This window comes from Perognathus longimembris, chromosome 28, assembly GCF_023159225.1.
Source record: "Perognathus longimembris pacificus isolate PPM17 chromosome 28, ASM2315922v1, whole genome shotgun sequence".
NCBI lineage: Eukaryota > Metazoa > Chordata > Mammalia > Rodentia > Heteromyidae > Perognathus > Perognathus longimembris.
This window is the reverse complement of record NC_063188.1, coordinates 79,444,589-79,461,671: the sequence shown is the minus strand read 5'-3', so window position 1 is coordinate 79,461,671 and position 17,083 is coordinate 79,444,589. Positions and strand designations below refer to the sequence as shown.

Below are 17,083 nucleotides of genomic sequence, written 5' to 3'. Positions count from 1 at the left end.
AATAATATTCTCAGAAGACAAACTCAGGAGATGCTCACTTACATCTTCTTGGGCAGTTTGGGTCAAATGGATATCCTTGCTTCAAGGGAGGCTAGAAGGTGAGCCTCTTTCCTAGGCACAGGGAAATTTTGAGGCTGTAATGGAAAAGGTAGGAAGAATGGATATCAGGTAAGCAACTCTCATTAGGCATCATATAAAGCATATAATCTCTTTATGAGCCCCTTAGACAGTTATCAATACCAGGGCTCCAGTCTGGAGAGCACCGTCTGCCCCAATACAAGTGTTTATGCTTCTTAGCCTGTTCACCCTCCTCATGTCCACTCTGCATCAACATTCAGTGACTTTCCTTGGTCTCTGGCTCCCTACATCTGCCTATCTTGGCAGGACAAAGGAGGTCTTCTTGTAAAGCAGTAAGGTTTTTGGGTTTGTTTGTTTTTTTGCCAGTCCTGGGCCTTAGACTCCAGGCCTGAGCACTGTCCTTGGCCTCTTTTTGCTCAAGGCTAGCACTCTACCACTTGAGCCACAGCGCCACTTCTGGCTTTTTCTATATATGTGGTGCTAGGGAATTGAACCCAGGGCTTTATGTATAAGAGGCAAGCACTCTTGCCACTAGGCCACATTCCCAGCCCTGTAAAGCAGTAAGGAAGACGAAGATTCACTATGTTTTGCAGTTGCAGATACAGTTTTCCTGAGTTAGAAGAATGACGAAAATGCATAGTTGAAATCTGATGCTTCCCGAATATATCTTTGTGAGTGTCTTTGGGGGTGGGAGGCTAAAGAGTCCTGGGTCTTGATTGAACTAGGCCTTCACCTTGAGAATTTTGGATCAAGGCTAGGATCCACTAAGCCACAGTGCCATTTGGGTTTTTAATGATTAGAAATACCACTCTCAATGACTTTCTGGCTGAGGATAGATTTGAACAGCATTCTTTAGATCTCAGTTTCCTGAGTAGATTTGAGTCAGTGAGGCCCGAATTGAAAATGTCTTTTGTCAAACCTCCCCTGAGGTTTGGGATTAGGGGTACTGCTTTGACTTTCCTCCTGCCTGGGTAAAGGGAGGACCATGGGGAAAGTTGACACTGACATCTGGTGGCTCTCAGTGTGAAGGAAGCCCAGGAAGAAAAGTGCTCTAGATATCCAGAAAAATATTTTTTTTTTTAGCACTTGCTTAACGGATGATATATAAATTGGCATATTTTCATTCCATAAAATATATTCCTTAAAAATAGTATTTGCTAACTAGAAATTATCTTCAGGAATAATAGCCAAGAAAGACTAAGAATACAAGGGTAGAAAACCATATACTATACAACCGTTAATTACTAAGAGTATCAGTGGATATATATTAATATCAGACTTCCAAGAGGCCTATCCTGGTCAACTCTCCTAGAACAGGCTATTCCTCCAGGAACAAGTCCTAATAACATGAGTGAAATATTATATATCAGAGAAGCTTGCCAGAAATTGAGGTTCTGAGACATTATTGGGGACTGGTCATGTGGACACCCCTCTCTTGCACGTTACAAAGCGTCAGACTCCTACCAGAAAACCACAGCATAGCCACACTGTTTGTACAAATGGCTTGAGCACTGATGAACAGTCTTTTAACTTCTAGTCAGTTTTGATGACAACATTCTCCAAATCTAAGCACCCCCCAAAATTTTGCTTTTCTATGGACCATTGCAGAGCAGAACTGTCAGGGCTGATGTAAAACTCTTCTTGGCCCAGCTTGGAAGTCAGAGGGGCTGAATTATTATCCCAGGATGAACCATATTTGTGCAAATGCATTGTACACAGTGAGCCACTCTGACAAGTTCTGCAAATGGTGAAATTCTCCTAAAATTCAAGTTCTTAAATGTCCACAGAGGCTTTTCTCTCTTTCTTGTAGTTTTCATAATTCCCCAAAGTATTTTGTGACTGCAGAATTATCTTAACACCAATAACAGACAATGAAGAAAGTATACACTTTATGGGCATCAACTTTCACAAAAAATGTGCAAAAAAGACTAGTAGAGGAGAATCTGTCGGGATCAATATACAATTCAGTTTGACCATTCCTACATGTGTGATATAACATCAATGCAATCTTTTTTGAAAATCAGTGCTTACCTAATGCATAAACACACACGAATGTAGAAAGCATAATTATACAATGCATTTGTAATGAAAAATTAAAAGTAAAAAGCTGATTTATTCCATTAGAAGTGGCAAAGTCAGTTATAAAAATGTACATTTAAAAATCGTTTGTTAAACTGTAATTTATTAAACTGCAAAACTGTCATATTTCTACAAGTATTCAGTAGAAAAACTCTTTAGCACTTAGGAATGAGTGTACATTGTTTACATAAAGCATCAAAATACAACATATAACCACAAAACCCTAACAACTATACATCTGACAAATGAACATTTTTTTCTGCAAGCAAAAAAAAAAACTCTGGGTAAGTAAATTGAAAGGCCAGCTTCTGTATAAGAAAATAGTTTCACATCTTACAGAGGACTTATAAAGACACTTAGCATTATTGGCCTTGAAGGAAAAGCCATTTTAACAAGGTATCTCCACAAATCTATCTGAATGACTTTATGGGGAGAATATCAAATTCTCACAATGATGTGATGAACTGATTCTTTGTTAGTGGGAATACAAAATTGTACGGATAGTCTGGAAATGTCTGCTAAACTTCAATTATTGTATTTTCTTCCCACCCTCCATCCCTCCCTTCTTCCCTCCCTCCCTCTCTTTTTCTCCTTTCTTTCTTTTTGTTGGCCCTGGAGCTTGAACTCAGGGTCTGGGTTTTTCCCTGGACTTCTCAGCCTAGTCCTGTTGCTCTACAGCTTAAGCCACTGCTGCAAATAGGGGTTTGGGTGGTATTAAGGATTGGAAACAATAGTTTCAGGGATGTTCTAACTGGAATCCTCAGATTTCAGCTTCCAGAGCAGCAAGCATTCCACAAAGGAGACACTGAAACACTGGGGTTGGGATTTTTTTCTTTCTCTTTTCTTCTTTTTCTCTTGATTTTTTAAGCTTCTGGTGTAGGTCAGGGCCTCATGCAGTTGCCCAGGTAATTTTGCTCACAAGTGATATTCTACCACCTGACTATTCCTGGCAGTTTCTTTTAGCATTCAAAGTATACTTCCCAGCCAGACACCATGAGCTCATGCCTGTAATACTATCTACTCAGCAGGCTGAGATTGAGGATTACAGTTTACAGCCAGCCCAGTCAGAAAAGCCCCCAAGAGACTCTTATTTGAAATAAGCTATAGAAAAAAGCTTGAAGTTGTGCTGTGGCTCAAGTGGTACAGAACAAACCTTGAGCACAAAGAGGCTCAGAGACAGTAGCCAAACCTTAAGTTCAAGACCAAGGATCAGTAAAAAAAATATGTACTTCTCAAGTCACCCAGACAACACAGAAGTTATACTTAACAGCTGGCTCAGCAATTGCACATCTGGCTATTTAGCAAAAGGAAGTCAATTTATGTGAAAACAAAACTTTATGTGCGTATTCATGATCCTTTTTTAAAATTGATTTTTAGGTGTGAAGGCTGAGACCTTCAATGGTTCCAGAGCTTTGTGCTTATGCAGGCTTTCCTATAAGTGACCCACAACTCAAATCCTTTTTGCTGGGACAGATTTCTTTTTACTGTTGTTGTTGTTGTTGTTGCTGCTGCTGCTGCAGCTGCTGGTGCTGGTGATGCCAGTCCAGGGGTATGATCTCAGGACCTAGTCTTGTCCCTGAGCTTTATTTGTCAATGCTAGTGCTCTACCATTTGAGCCATACCTCCACTTTCAGATTTTAGTGGCTAATTGGAAACATGAGGATCTCATGGACTTCCCTGCTTGGGCTATCTTCATATTGCCATCCTCAGCACTCAGTCTCCTGTGTTATTAGAATTACAGGTATGAACCACTCAAGCCTGACTCTGGTTGGGATTTTCCTGCCCTTGGGTGCACTTGTGCTGTGATAAACTTATTTTAAGGCTTTCCATCATATTTAGAATAACAGGAGTATATCAACAGGTGGGAGCTCTCAGTTCTCTAAATCATTTCTGTACTGCCTCACGTTAAACCATTATTATCCCTATATCAGCTTTCCAAATAGTTAGGATGATACATATAAGCCATTGGCCTATTGCAAGAACTTTTATTTTGCTTGCATGTGTGCAAATTGCTGGGACTGTGTGTGTACGTTCCTCTGTGTTTGTGTGTGTGTGTGTGTGTGTGTATGTTTATGTAGGAACTTAAGCTCTGACTCAGCTTTTTGTTAATAGCTGGCACTACAGCATTTGAGCTACAGCTGCTATCTGTCTTTGGGGGGCAGATAACTGGAGATAGGATTCTTGGAGACTTTTCTGCCCCAACAAACTTCCAATCTCTGTCCTCTATGTCTCAGCCTCTTCAATAGGACTATAGTCAGGAGCTACCAGTGCCTACCTCATTTTATTTGTAGTGGATTAAACTGTGAGGTATATTTGAGAATCAGTAGCTCATAGCTATAATCCTAGCTATTGAAATCTGAGTCTCCCAGTGTGACCCCAGCTACAAGGTAAAGTCCATGAGACTCATTTCTACCTAACCAGTAAAATGTTCAAAGTGGAGCTGTGCCTCCACTGGTAGAGGACTTACCTGAGCAAAACAGTAAAGCCACAGCATTATACCTCTGCATTCAAGCTCTAGTACCAGCAATTTGAAATAAAATGGAAGCAATCTGAATGTGATCTAATGGGAAAGAGTTAAAATGGCACGTTCATACTATAGAATGTCACCTCCCAGCATAAAGGCATGAACTAATGTACTATAGAAAATCGCAAAGAGATGTTGCTCACTGAGCTAAAGGGTATAAAAAGAGTATGATTCCAGTTTTCTTTTATTTCCAAATGAGAACATTGCAGAGATGGTGAACATGTTAGGGTTTCCAGATGACTGTGACTCTAACTGTGGCAAGAATGATTGTGGTTGAGAATCTATACATATAGGAAAATTGCATAGGTCTACATATTCAGGTCCAGATAAGAAATGTATGAGTTCTAAGTAAGCACTGTGGGTTGTCACAATGTCATTCTCTTGGTTCTGATATTGTGTTCTAACTATATAAGTTATGACCTTTGGGAAAATCTATATGAAGGCTATGTGGGACCCCTCTGTATTATGTTTCTTTTCACAGTTCCCTCCAATGTAAATTCAATGTAATAGTGAGTTAAGAGTGAAGTACTACAAATATTTGACAATTCCTGTATCAGGATATTTTTAAAGGAACTATGTCTTTAATATGGAAAAGAGGCAAAATCAAGAGCAAATATCATCATAAAACTGTTACTGATAATGAGTATATGTGAGTTCTTGATAATGCCATCAGCTACATTGACAAGCCTGTTTCTCTCTGTGTCTCTGTTGCTCTACTCTCTCTCTCTTTGTCTTATTTCTCTGTCTTTCTCTTGCCTTCACACGGGACTAAAAATCTTCCAAGTTATTCTGACAATTTCATAGATGATCTGACAAAATCTCTCCTTTACTTTAAATCAAAGGATTCTGAGATCACCTTTTAAATATAAGCAATATACCTCTAACTGCAGCAATTGTATCAGTAACTCAAGGGGAAAGAACTGACAAACTGACATGGAAAGCACTCGCATCCTCGAGCACTTTGCTTGCAAAGGGACACTTGGGTTGCTAATTGCCCCTTGGGTTTATTATAGGAACTCCAAGCCCAACGGACCTCTGTCAAAAGTGCACGTCAAGATTTTATACACCCACAAGCCCTTTCCCTCTCTTTCCAGTTGGCCTGGAGCAATTGGAGCAGGCTGTGTTTGGACAGCACTCAGGCTGAGGCACCTGCACCTGGTAGTGTCTGGTGCTTAGCTGGTCTTGCAGCTCCTCCCCCTGCCCTACCCCACCCCGCAGAAAGAGCAGAACATATCAGAGACACAGAGTTCAGCTGGGAGCTGGACCAAGTGGATGAAGACTGGACAGAAGGCACTGGGGCCCCAACTAAATCTTGCAGAAGTCAGCAAGACTGCCAGGAAAGCAGGAGGCTGGAAGGCAATATGCAGACATCTTGTGAGCAGCAGGCATATGTACAGGTGGCTTACAGCGTGCAGGTGTGCAGCTGGATAGACAGATGTCCAAGCAGCTTGCACACTTGTGGACGGCAGGCCCGCAATTGGGCATCAAGACGCAGGAAGGCAGATAGGGATGCAGACAGTCGGTCAGGTCAGAGTGAGTAGCATCAGTGGGGGAACGTGTGAGTTTGTGTGTGTCTATGTGTGTATGTGTGTGACAGAGGGGAGTTTGTGTGTGGTGGAGACTTCATTTTGTGTGAGTGTGTGGATGTGGTAGAAGGAAGTTGTGTGCCTGTCTGTGGTGAAAGGGTGTGTGGGTGGGAGTGTGTGCGTGTGTGTGTGTTTGGGTGGTGAAGTCATTGCCTGTGTGTGTGCTTGTCTGTTTATTGTGGAGAGGAATATGTTTGTATGTGCTGAAGGGAAGTGTGTATGACTGTAACTGGTAGAGGGTGTGTGTGTGAGTTTGTGCAAGTATATGATTTGGGGAGGGAGTCTGTGTGTATGTGTGATGGAGGAGTGACTGTGTGTGTGTGTGTTTGTGTGTGTGCTGTACAAGTTAGTGTGGAGGCCAAGAATGGAGAGGAGGAGAAAGAGCTTTGGAGGGCACAGGGATCTGTGCTACCTTTGCTTTTGCTTGCACTGGCTGTTACTGTTGCTGCTGATCCAGGGCCAGCGCCTGGCTCTGCTGCTGCTGCTGCTGTGGCTGCTGCTGCTGCGGCTGCTGCTGCTGCCGCCGCTGCTACCGCAGCCACGGCCACGGCCACCACCTCCTGAACCCTGCCCTCCACTGAGGAAACGGCAGGAAAACTGGGCAGTCTAAGGCAGAGTCAAAAGAGGATGAGAATGTGGGAGTGGGGATGGGGGGTACTAATGATGTGCTCGTGGATCCAGGCAGTAGGTAAGGGCTTGGGGAATACTCGGAGGCTGCTGTAAGAAAGGACCTTGAGGAAAACGGGCGAAGTAGGAATCGGTTATCATTCCCGCGTGGCCCCACAGATCAGGTTGCTAGGGTAACCAGGTAGAACTCTGGGAAACTGGAAGATTCCCTCTTCTGCTGTAGGCAGCTCAGAGGGTGGGCATGGCATGCGTGTGGTGTGGCAAGGGCGTGGTGGAGGGATCCATCAATGGGCCAGGGAACTGGGGCCTGCCGGCAGACAAAACTGAGAGACACTTCCCTACTGTTAAGTAGCAGAAAGCTGGAAGTGGAGGTTTGCCTCAGGTGGTAGAGTCCCAACTTTAAGCAAAAACGCCAACTGCAATCACAGGTCCTGAGTTCAAACGCCATTCCAGGAACAAAATGATGCCAACTACCTTAGAAAATTAATATTACCTAATGAAATTAAGTTCACTTTGCATTGTGAGTGGTGAAATCATATTGGCATGAATTCTATAGAAAAACCTAGAGATTTTTATTCAAGAACATGTGCATACAAGACATATCCACCAACACAAAAATATCTATGGAAAATCAAAGAGCATGAATCTAAGGGAAATCTTATACGAAGGAGATGGGGAAAGGACAAAACATTGAGGATGAGAAATTTTAAGTAATAAGGCAACTACATATGGAGAGAGCAGAAACAATCTTAATAAAAGTTGTCACCACTACTTGGTGGGGACAGAGGGGAAAAAAATTGATGTCTAATACAACCCATTCAACTCAGGACCTCATGCTTGCCAGGCAGACACTCTACCATTTGAGCCACACTTCACCCCAATAATTGAATGTTTTAGGCAGTTGAAAGCTGGGTGTGCTGCTGTTCACCTGTCATTGCAGCTACTTTTGAAGCAGAAACAGGTGATCACTTGAGCCCAGAAGTCCATGGCCAGCCTGTGCAACATAGTAACACCACATGTGAAATGAAAGACGGATGAAATGGGCATATGATCAGTAGTTAGGCTAATACCTCTATTGAGGTAGTTATACTAAGACCACTTCAGAGGGCTTGAGTCTATTTGAATAAATTCCACATTTCTTAGGTTTGTTTTGGTGGTACTGGAATTTGAACACTGGGACTACTTGAAAGCTTTCCAGATTGATGCTCCCACAGCTAAGCCAGGCTGTAGCCTTATGTTCTGCTGGTTATTTGGGTGGAAATGAGTCTCTCTTTTTGAGATAGCTGATGCATCCTATTGGGTGGGCACTTGGTCATGATGTACCCATGTTAGTCTTCCCATCTACCCAATGTAGGTAGGATGACAGTTTTACACTCCATGATGTATAGCACTTCATTGAGAAGGGATCCTCCAAGCTTTTCTGCCTCAGATGGCCAGGAACTGTGATCATCCCATTTCAGCCTCTCAAGTGAGACACTAATGCTGGCCACTGTGTAGTTTTGTTGCTGTTTTTCATTTGGGGAGGTGATTTACTTGTAGTATGTTTTGGGGCTTTAACTGATTTCCTAGGTGCTATCCCTGAGCTTTTCTGGCTCAGAGCTAGCATTTTACCCCTTGGATCAAATGCTTCAGTTCTGATATCCTGGTGATTAATAGAAGATGAGGGCTTCATGAACTTTATACCCCAGGCTTGTTTCAGACTGGGATACTCCAATCTCAGCCTGATGAGAAGCTAGGATTTCAGACATGACCCACGAGTGCCTGGCTGTTGTTTTCTTAATGCAAACACATGGCTCTTTTGTTCCCTGATAAAGAAAGGTACATGAGACGTGCAGACTTGAGAGCCTACTCATAAACAATTTTTAAAAAGGTACTTATTGTTTGATCAACGTTTATGGATAGCACAAAAATTACAGTCAGGACCTATACCTATAATTCTGTGTATAGAGGAGACTTGAACTGAGGATCATTTCAAATGCAGGCCAAGGTGTCACTTGGTTGATCATTTGTGTGTGTATGAAGCATGCCATTTATAGCCATTTGGCAACTATTAGGGAAAACAGCTTCAGAGACTGTTGAAAAGGAACTTACACTTGTATTTTGATAGAGAAATATTGAAAGTGGTCACTTACAAAACTTCTAAGATGATTATTTAAAATATAATTTCATGGTTAAATTGTTCCAGGGTGATTGAAAATTGGACCTGTACCTGTTATTTGAATTGTGGCCTAATGGACAGAAATCTTTCTCCATAAGGCTTTTGATTTTGAACCATTTCACTAAGCCTGGCTTTGGGTTCATGCTTAGCATTACCCCACTGCTTTTATAAAAGCATTCCATTCTATAAATCACCGTGATTTAATTTGGTGCAAATTAATATTGTTCACAGGTTTTGTGTATTTTGTTCATAACCCACAATCTTTCAAACCATGGCCAGAGGATATTGCCTTTGTCTTGGTTGACCAAAGTTAAATACATGACATCCTGTCTAGACTATATTATTGAACACCACTAATCCCAGATAAAATAATCACAGGCATTTTTTTTTCAATTTTTTATTATCAAACTGATGTACAGAGAGGTTACAGTTTCATACGTTAGGCATTAGATACATTTCTTGTACTGTTTGTTACCTTGTCCCTCATACCCCCTCCCGCCTCCCCCTTTCCCTTCCCCCCCCACCCCAGAGGTGTTCAGTTCACTTACACCAAACAGTTTTGCAAGTATTGCTTTCGTAGTTGTTTGTCTTTTTTTTTTAACTCTATGTCTGTCAAATTTGGTATTCCCTTTCAATTTCCTACTTCCAATACCAGTATACACGGTTTCCAATATACTCAGATAAGATTACAGAGATAGTGTAGGTACAACCACAGGAAGGTGATACAAGAACATCATCAATAATAGAAGCTACAGATACACATGGGACATTGAAAGTAGTTACAACTGTGATATAACAATTGTTTCCATAATATGGAGTTCATTTCACTTAGCATCATCTTATGTGTTCATAAGGGTATAGCTATTGGGCCTTGTGATGCTCTGCTATGACTTGCCTAAACCTGTACTAATTATTCCCAATAAGGGAGACCATAGAGTCCATGTTTCTTTGGGTCTGGCTCACTTCACTTAGTATAATTTTTCCAAGTCCTTCCATTTCCTTACAAATGGGACAATGTCATTCTTTCTGATACAGGCATAAAATTCCATTGTGTATATGTACCACATTTTCCTGATCCATTCGTCTACTGAGGGGCATCTGGGTTGGTTCCAGAATCTCACTATGACAAATTGTGCTGCGATGAACATTGTTGTGCTGGCGGCATTACTGTGATTTTCTTTGTGGTCTTTTGGATAGATAGCCAAAAGTGGGGCTGCTGGGTCATAGGGGAGTTCTATATTTAGCCTTCTGAGGAATCTCCATACTGCTTGCCAGAGTGGCTGAACCAGTTTACATTCCCACCAACAATGAAGTAGGGTTCCCTTTTGACCACATCCCCTCCAACAATTGTTATTGTTAGTTTTCTTGATATATGATATTCTTACTGGGGTGAGATGGAATCTCAATGTTGTTTTGATTTGCATTTCTTTTATGGCCAGTGATGTAGAGCATTTTTTCATATGCCTCTTGGCCATTCTCATTTCCACATCAGAGAAGTCTCTTTGTAAGTCTTTGGCCCACTTGATGAGGGGGCTATTGGTTCTTTGCGGTTTTGTTTTGGAAGAAGGTAATTTTTTTAGTTCTGCATATATTTTAGAGATGAGGCCTTTGTCTGTTGAATGTCCGGTAAAGATCTTCTCCCAGTCTGTGGGCTTTCTGTTTATCTTGCGAGCTATGTCCTTTGCCGTGCAGAAGCTCTGCAGTTTGATGCAGTCCCATTTGTCCAACCTTTCTTTGATTTGTAGCCTTTCTGGGTCTATGTTAAGGAAGTTCCATCCTGTGCCAAGGAGCCCAAGTGTTTCTCCTACTCCTTCCTTTAGTGTTTTCAGGGTGTCTGTTTTGATTTTGAGGTCTTTAATCCATTTGGAATTGATTTTGGTGCAGGGTGATATATAAGGATCTAGTTTTAGTTTGTTGCATGTGTTGAGCCAGTTTTGCCAGCACCACTTGTTAAAGAGGCTATCTTTCTTCCATACTATTGTTTTAGCTCCTTTATTAACTAATGAAATTTTTTAAAGTAAAAAATATTTATTCTATTATAAAATGCAAAGTGAGTTATAAAACTATAAATTAAAACACTATAATTTGTTAAACTAGAAAACTGGAATTTTTGTAGAAGAAAGCAGTCGGAAAAGTCTTCAGCACATAGGACTAAGTGTAGATTTCTTAGATCAATCATCAAAACACAACATAACAACACAAAACTTGAACAATGAAGTATCTGTAAAGTAAAATTTTTGTTCTGAAAATGATCTTTGGTTAAGCAAATAGATAGACCAGCTACAGAATAAGAAAATAGTTTCACATCTCACAGAGGACTTGCAAAGACATTTAACATTACTGGACATGAACAAAAAGCCATTTTAACAAAATAACACCACACATCTATCAAGGTGTCTATATGGAGTGAATATCAAACACTGAGGAAGATGTAATGAAGCTGATTTCTCATTAATTGCTAGTGGGAATACAAAATAAAACTGTCTGAAAAGTGAAGTAGAGTGGGGGTTCGCTACAATGAAACAGGGTTCCCCCCAAGGGAAGGGATTCCTGGTTCTCCCAAGAGTCTACCACACAGTCTCCATCTACAAGGTGACAAAAAGACAGTTTTATTGTGGAAGTAAAAAGTGAACAAAGAGTGAACCGACTGGCCTTGGTCGCAGCCCGGACTCCGGAGCCGGAACTGCCAACCATGTGTGGAGCCCAGACTCGGGAGCTGGGCTTGTACACACCTGGGCGGCCCAGACTCGGGAGCTGGGACCGCCCCCGTGTGGCCTTCCAGCCTGGTTATAAGGCAAACATCACAGACAAACTTGTCACACGCAGGTGACCAATGAAGATACAACACTTACAGAGCATGCTAGGCCGCACGCAGGTAGCCAATAGAGTTACAGTCTATCTCATAATATTCATTTGAACTAACCTATCATTCTAGTTAGAACTGACGCATGGATTTGGCGGGGCTCACATGATGCAGGCGGATATGCCTACTCACAGCCTGTTCCCTTGAAGCTCCCAGGCCTCAGGTGGTTAATCTACATAACTTATCATAATAAAGAGGAGGACACAGGTTCCCTTGAAGCTCCCAGGCCTCAGGTAGTCAATCTACATAGTAAAGGGAGCTTCCCTGAATAGGGTGGGGGAGGGCTTAGTGGAGATGGAGTTGGCTTCTGCTCTAATCTGAGCTGGAGTCAACCTGAAGTCCCTCCACAGCTATTAATGGCACTGGGCAGATCTGGCCTCCCCATTACAAAAAGATTTGTTTCTTTATCTTTCTTTCTTTCTTTCTTTCTTCCTAGTTTGTTCTTCATTTTGGATCAGATTGGTTTGTGATTTTTAATTAATTTATTTATTGTTAAAATGATGTACAGGGGTTATAGTTTCATAAATAAGGCAGTGAATACATGTCTTATCAAACTTGTTATGTCCTCCCTCATTTTTCTCCAACCTTTCCCCCTCCCTAATAGCCACCTCCCCACCCTATGTTGCACAGTTGGTTTACAGCATATAGTTTTGTAAACAATTTCAGTGGAATTAGCAAAGAGGTAAACTAGCACATCCATACTATAAAATGAAATCTAGAAGTAAAAAAGTGGGCTGGGGATATTGCCTAGTGGTAAAGTGCTCACCTCTTATACATGAAGCCCTGGGTTCAATTCCCCAGCACCACATATACAGAAAACGTCCAGAAGTGTCGCTGCGGTTCAAGTGACAGAGTGCTAGCCTTGATTAAAAAGAAGCCAGGGACAGGGACAGTACTCAGGTCCCGAGTTCATGCCCCAGGACTGTCGGGAGCCGAGCTAGCAGCTAAGCTCATCCTGACCTCTGGCTGTGCCGATGTCGCCAAGATGTCGGGAGCCAAACCTGCACCTAGGTTCATTATCACCTCTGGCTGTGCTGTTACCGCCAGGATATGCTAAAGGCAAGGACAATTGTTCACAGCCACTATCCAGAATTGCTTTGCTATGTCCCCACCTTGCTATGTCCACTGGAGTAGATTCCTATGTTAATCAACCTTGTCCTGTGTCTACTGTAATCAAATGTTGCAAACTTCAAAGCCTCTTTATGTTCTGGAATTTTAACAATCCTATGCTATTCCCTGGTTCCAAAACTGCATATAAGCTGGGAGTGAGAATAAACTGTTGCTGCAGTCTTGAGTCTCAATCTCGAGATGCAGACCTCCCGTACCCCATCTTTGCCTCTTGTCTTTTTTCTCTTGCCTTATTTTTCCTTTTCCTTATCCCCGCCGCCCCTCAGTCAGGATTCCTGTTTCCCTGCCGGCAAAAAAAAAAAAAAGAAAGAAAGAAAGAAAGTAAGTAAGTAAAAAGTATGAACTGATGTATTTGAGCAAATTTCAAAAAGATGTTGCTCACTGACTAAAAAGGAAAGATATTTTAAAAAGTACAATTTCAGTCGTGTAATATTCCCATATGAGAAAGTTACAGAGACGGTGAACATGTTAGGATTGCCAGGTGACTGTGACCCTGTGGCAAGAATGATTGTGGTACAAAATCTACACATACAAAAATTGCATAAAATATGCATACAGATCCAGATATTGCTGAGTGAATTCTAAATAAGCTCTGTGGATTTTCCCAATGTTACTATCCTGGATTTGATATTGTATTATAACTATATAAGATGAACTTAGGTCTATGTGGGCATCTCTGTAATAAACATTTTTTCCAACTCCTTCCAAAATAAATTCAATATAATGAAATGAGGTATGTTTAAAATACTACAAATAATACTTTAGCATGCACCTATCACCATATTATGGAGTGGAACTACTATATTTAATACAGAAATAGACAAAAGAAAAAAAGGTCCTCCATTCATGTTTATTGTGAAATGGTTAATGCAATTGAGTATATGTGAGCTCATCATACTTTCCTAAGCTACATTTACAAATCTTTCTCTCTCTTTTCTCTCCCCCTTCCTTATTCTGTCTCTCATCCTCTCTCTCCCTCCCTCTCCCTTGGATTTTAACAAAATTTTTTCCAAGTGATTCTGATAGTTCCTATGACATGACCCAACCCAATCTCTCCTCTTTTAATCACCCGATTAAGATTTTGTTTTCTAATATCAACAACATACCCACATAGCAACACCTGCATCAGTGACTCACTGGGAGAAGACTGACAAACTGACACCGAAAATCACTCACATGGTCAAGCAGTTTGCTTGTAAAGGGACCCTTGGGTTGCTAATCGTCCCTTGGCTTTATTATAGGTTCTCCAAGCCTAAAGGTCCTCAGTCAAGAGTGCGCTTCGAGATTTTATGCACCCAACAGCCTTCTCTCTACCTTTCCAGTCAGCCAGGAGCAGGTAGAGCAAGGTTGGGAACCCACACTGGGAGGAACCTCCACCTCATGGAGTCTCATGCCTGTCTCAGCAGGCGGCTCCTCAGGGAAGTCACCCACCCGCCCCTCAGGAGGAGAGGAAGAACTCACCTGAAGCAAAGTGAGCAGCTGTGGGTGTTACGAAGTGGGCGGAGCTTGGAAGCTGGAGGCATTGGGGACCCAACTCAACCCTCCAGGAGAGCTGGAAGCTTGCAATGCTGATGGCGGCCGGCAGGCGGCGTGCGAATGCGTTGTAAGCAGCAGGCTGGCGTAGGGGCGGCATGCAAGCAGCAGGTATGCAGTGGGCAGTAGGTAGATGTGCAAAGAAGAGCACGCGGGGAGCAGACCTGCGGGCAGAGGGAGGGCGGGAAGGGTGTAGCCAGTCTGCAGGGGGCAAGGTCGGCAGCAGAGAGTGATGTGATTGTGATGGCGTGGGGGGGTTGGAAGTGAGTAGGGAAGCCAAGGAAGGAGATGGAAGAGGTGGAGCTTGGGAGCCCACAGGGACCAGTGGTACCTTTGCTTTTGCTTGAGCCCCTGCTGTTGCCTTTTCTGCTGCTACTGCTGCTGCTGTCACCTGCAAAACACTGCCCGCAATAGACCGATGTACAGTCACTCTGGGCAGGAGGTCAAGAAATAAGCACGGACACACGAGTGTGAGTGAGTGTGTCTGTAGGTGTGGTCCAGTGGTGAAAAAGGGTGGATCTAAGGGGTAGGTAGGGGCATGGGGAAATATGGGAGGGGAAGCATGTGGCACCTTGGTGATCGTCTATCTGTCTCTAGTGGACCTGCGGTGCAAGTTGCTGTGGAATTCTGTGTGGCACTCTGAAAGGCTCCACACTCATTCTGCGGAGGTACACATCACAGAGGGTGGTCGTGGCATGGGTGTGGTTGGAGGGGCCTATCAATGGGCCAAGACATTGGGGGAGGGGGCTGCTGGAAGACAACTCTGAAAGTCACTTACCTTCTGTTTGCCAACAAAAAGCTGGAAGTGGAGGTGTGGCTCTGGTGGTGAAGCACCACACTTCAGTAAGAAAGCCAAGAACACAAGCCCTGAGTTCAAACCCCAGTACTGGCACAACATAAAAAAGACCACGACCTTACAACATGAACATGCCCTTTTTAAAAAGCTCAGTCTGGGGGCTGGGAATATGGCCTAGTGGCAAGAGTGCTTGCTGCAATCCTTATACATGAAGCTCTCTGTTCGATTCCCCAGCACCACATATGTAGAAAACGGCCAGAAGTGGCGCTATAGCTCAAGTGGCAGAGTGCTAGCCTTGAGCAAAAAGAAGTCAGGGACAGAACTCAGGCCATAAGTCCATGGCCCAGGACTGACAAAAAAAAAAAGTACATTTTGTATTATAAATGTTGAAATACTATTGGCATGGATTCCATAGAAAACCTAGAGATTCATATTCAAGGACATGTTCACACATTACATATATCTACATATATAATAAACATGAGTACAATAAATATGGATAAACACGATGGATAAATAAATTATAAATATGGATAAATTATAGGGTTTATAAATATAATTTGTAATAAATGTTATAATGAAAATGTCTTAATATAATTTTTGAAGAGAACAGCTATATGGCATTTACTCTAATATGTGCCAAAACTTGACCATTTTCTTTGAGTCAGTCCTGGGAATTGAACTCAGAACAAACACCTTATCTCTGAGCTTCTTTGTCTCAAGGCTATCATTCTGCCATGTGAGTCAGCATTCTACTTCTACTTATTTTTTCTATACAGGGTGCTTTATTGGAGATAAGGATCTCATTGACTTTCTTGCTGAGGCTGGCTTCAAATTGCCATCCTCAGATCCCTCTCTCCTAAGAAGCTAGATTACAGGCATGAGCCAGCAATGCTTACCCAATATTCCACAGTTAGGTAATTTGGCCTTCTTTGAATGTCAAAAGCAGAATGAAATGGTTTAGTCTGTCTTCTGCTAAGATGAAATGAGCTATTTGCTCTCACTCTCTCGCTCTCTTGCTCTCTTGCTCTGTGTGTGTGTGTGTGACAAAGACTGAAAGAGACATAGAGAAACTGAAGAGAAAAAAACAACAAATAATACCTATTTCCAGACACTGATCACCAATACCTACAATCCAAGCTGTTCAGAAGGCAGAGGTCTGAGGACTAAGGATTTAAACCAGCCTGGGCAGAAAATTTCATGTGATTCATATCTCCAATTAATGAACACAAAAATTCACCTGGAGCTGTACCTCATGCAGTAGAATGTCAGCAAGGCAAAATGTTGTAAACTAACTGTACAACTTGAGGGGCAGAATTGGAGAGGAGAGAAGGATAGAGAAAAATGAGGGAGGAGGTAGCAAGATTACTACCTTATGTATGTAACTATAACCCTTTTGTACATCACCTTGACAATAAAAATTAAAGAAAGAACAAAAAGTAAGGGAAAGTTCCCAGGCCCTGGGTTCAAGTACCAGTCCACACACATAAGGAGATACACATGTACATGCATGCACATGAGCACAGGAAGGCACACGCATCTTTTTTTAAAGAAAACACATACTTTCTGGAATTAATATGTGCTAATAAATATATGTCAGAAAATCCTTTATTTGTGGTTGGCATGAGTCTGTATTTGTTGAGAACTTGGCTAAAATTCCACATGCTTCCCAATACTGCTAAACAGAAACATAATTTGCTCTAAGAGATTT

The 17,083-nt window shown here is 42.1% G+C and overlaps 1 long non-coding RNA gene across 1 annotated transcript in view; it reads right to left on the bottom strand.

Annotated features, from left to right (window-relative positions):
* LOC125343680 overlaps nt 1-17,083 on the bottom strand; it is a 56,901-nt gene that overhangs the window by 2,581 nt on the left and 37,237 nt on the right. The window contains exon 2 of the long non-coding RNA XR_007209365.1: nt 43-134. This is a non-coding gene — a long non-coding RNA (uncharacterized LOC125343680). The remainder of the gene's footprint in view (nt 1-42; nt 135-17,083) is intronic.